The sequence below is a fragment of the Etheostoma spectabile genome, chromosome 21, assembly GCF_008692095.1.
Source record: "Etheostoma spectabile isolate EspeVRDwgs_2016 chromosome 21, UIUC_Espe_1.0, whole genome shotgun sequence".
In the NCBI taxonomy this organism is placed as follows: Eukaryota; Metazoa; Chordata; class Actinopteri; order Perciformes; family Percidae; genus Etheostoma; species Etheostoma spectabile.
In genome coordinates this window covers 20,086,766-20,090,159 of record NC_045753.1, presented here as the reverse complement: position 1 = coordinate 20,090,159, position 3,394 = coordinate 20,086,766, and the positions used below count along the sequence as shown (strand labels likewise).

Sequence of the window (3,394 nt, the reverse complement as noted above, 5' to 3'; positions counted from 1 at the left end):
GTGAGAGCTTGCAGCGGCAGAGGCACACATACACATCTTAAGTGCTAACAATCCACCACAGACAGGCAGGTAATTACTGGATGAAGTCTTAACAAGCTGGAAAGCTCTTCACTATACTCTGATAGGCAAGGGGACGAATCCTGTTGATTATATAAAGTTGTGGTAGCTGGGAGTGCAGTTGACCACAAGGCTGATGTGTCTGCTCTATTCCCGAAATAAAAAACGGGGGTGGACTTTAAATATCTCACAGCTTTTGTTTTCTAAAGACACCAGGCCTTGAGGGGGCGTTCTGTCCTCAATACTGTGCGAACCCCCCTCTGGACTACCTTCTGCTCTCTCTGCATTAATCGATTGAAACTAAGAAGTGAATATTTGCACAGTGAGTATTTGCCCTTCCTCTTTGTTGTCTATGAGTTGAATGTCTGTGTTCAGACAGTTTAGAAATTTCATTGGAGGAATCTCAGGACTTTTAAAGAAATAGTAAGGAATAATGGTCATATGGACATTACAGTCCCTGACAAAAGTCTTGTCGCTTATCTATTTTGTAGAAACACCTGCTATTAACTGGAGCTGCTGCCCCCGCGACCCGACACCGGATAAGCGGTCGAAGATGGATGGATGGATGGACCTGCTATTAACCTGACTTTTAATTAATCAATTGGTGTAAGAAATAGCTCATATGAACAGCTAAAACCCTCCCAAATGATGTTCAATGCACTGAAATAAATTAGTTTCACTAAAAAAAGATTTATTGTTTAAACAAGACAGAAAGGTCAAATTTTGGCAAGACAAAAGTTTTGTCGCCTATACATAAATTGAACAAATTTACTAAAAATACTCAAATATGTCAGCAAATTAAATAGTGGTGCTGTGAGATTCAAATTTAATATCTCGTATGACTTCCATGAGCTTGAAGGACTGTATCCATGCGGTTTGGCAAGGATTCCTACAATGTATTGATGAAATCATCAGGAATAGCTAGGAAAGCAGTCTTGCATAGCTCCCAGAGTCATCAATATTCTTTGGTTTGGTCTTCCATGCTTCCTCTTTCATCCTACCCCACATATGCTCAATGATGTTCATGTGGTGACTGGGCAGACAATCCTGGGCATCTTGATTTCTTTGCCTTGAGGAACTTGAAGTGGAGATGGAAGTATGCGATGTAGCACCTCCTGCTGGAGATTTGGCCTCTTTTATGGTTGGGAATATAAGAGGTAGCTAAGATTTCTTGGTATTTGAGATTATTGATGTTGCCTTCCACCCTGCAGATCTCTCGCACACCACCGTGGATGTAACCCCAGACCATGATTTTTCCGTCACAAACTTCACTGTTTTCTGGGTGAATCTTGGATCCATGCGGGCTCCATAGGTCTCCTGCAATATTTGCGGCAACTGTGGTGTAATTCAACAGAAGATTCATCTGAAAAATCCACTTCACTTCCTCTCCAGTCTCCTTTAGCAGGCTGTGGGCCTTGGCAAATGCCACATGGTTTTTCAATGGTCTTCTGTTTAGTGCTGGCTTCTGGGCACTGATTTGACCATGGAGGCCATTTCGAGAACAGAATCCGACAAACCTTCTGTTTGACACGGGACTTCACGGGACCAGGGTCTGTGGAGCTGTGCTGCTGTAGAAAATGGGCTGGCCTTGGATTTTCGAGCCAACAAACGGTCCTCTCGAGCAGTTGTCTTGCGGGGTCTGCCTGACCTGGGTTGTCAAAAACATCTCCAGTGTCTTCCAATTTTTTTTTAATCCTCTGTACTTGACGCTGAGACACATGAAGGTGTCTGCCACATCAGCAGTGGATCTGGTCTTCAGTCTTGATATCAAAACTTTAGTCTCAGGGTGAATCTTAGGCATGTTTGCAGAGGTCTAGTTGCAGTTGATGTGAAGGTCTAGTGTCTGGGGTTGTTTTATAACACCTGAGACCTAATGATCCTATAGTCACAGGTGAAGCTCACATGACAAGGCGTCAACACTTATGTCTTTGCAAAAACTGACTCAATGGGCTTTACCAAGCTGTGAATATTAGAATACTTTTGACAGTTTCTTTTTGCACTGAAACATTGTTACAAAAGCTGTGGGATAAAATGAGCCATTTCTTGTAAATTAATCTTGATTAGAAATATATTTCAGCGGCACGTCAGGTCAATTTGTACACAAGCGACAAGACTTTTGTCAGGGACGGTATCTAGGGACTGAAATTATTCCCTACAAAAAGAAGTGGAAAGTCAGGAAGAAGTATTTTTTGACTACCTTAGTAGGGTCTAAGGTGGTTTGGGCATCTGATCAGGATGCTTTCTGGGCGCCTTTTTGTCGAGGTTTTTCCGGGAGATCCAACTTGTAAATGCCTTGAGGTAGAACCAGAATCTCCGGCTCAAGAGATTATATATCTCATCTGGCTGGGAATGCCCCAAGGTTTCCCAGGAAGAGCTGAAAAAACATTGCTTAGAGAGACGGATGTCTTGAATGCTTTGCTTTGCTTGGGGTTGTTGAACGTCAAAAATAACATTACCTGAAAACAGCCTGTAGTTTTATTTTTAGCATTTTTATTTAACACTTTCAGTCACTGCCCTACGTCAGAAACATTGTGCCAAATATGAACAAGGTTACAGGAAACCGGTGATTTAACGTGACCACACAGTTATCATCAAAACAAAGTGCTCAGTGAATGTTTTTCATGTTGGTTTTGAGGAGTATGCACCCCACTAACCTAGAAAACGGTTTTAAAACAGTAGCTAACTTAACACAGCCGCAGGAATACAGCGTCTCCTGCAACGGGAAGGCACAGGGACTTCAGCTTTTGCAACTTTAGCTTCTTGTCTCATCTGGGGTTGATGAACAGTAAATTAATCAATTCAGTGTCTACAATGCTATTTCCAATTAACTGTAGCTGTCATATTTCACAGGAGCCGCGTGAGTGCAGATTTCAGTTGCAGCCTTCGTGCTGTTTGTCACTTTGCCTAAGATTGAGTTACAAGTAGTACTTGCCCTGTTGTCTATTGTTGCCATACTTCGCAAGTATGACGTCTGTCACTGTTCCAGTTGCTCGGGAGGGAGAGCGGATGACAGTTCGCTTGAGTTCAGTAGAGCAGACGGCTCTGCAGAGTCGTGTAATTACGACTTTATGACTTTTCATAAACAGTTGAAGGAGCGGCGGTGCGCGGTGTAAATAGCGGAAAATTAATGTTTGGGTGCAGTTCTGGTGCTGTGAGATTCAAATTTAATATCTCGTATGACTTCCATGAGCTTGAAGGACTGTATCCATGCGGTTTGGCAAGGATTCCTACAATGTATTGATGAAATCATCAGGAATAGCTAGGAAAGCAGTCTTGCATAGCTCCCAGAGTTCATCAATATTCTTTGGTTTGGTCTTCCATGCTTCCTCTTTCATCC

At 42.6% G+C, this 3,394-nt stretch overlaps 1 protein-coding gene across 2 annotated transcripts in view; it reads right to left on the bottom strand.

Annotated features, from left to right (window-relative positions):
* The window catches only part of LOC116671301 (double C2-like domain-containing protein alpha), a 26,590-nt gene that overhangs the window by 18,116 nt on the left and 5,080 nt on the right, over nt 1-3,394 (bottom strand). The window lies entirely within an intron of this gene.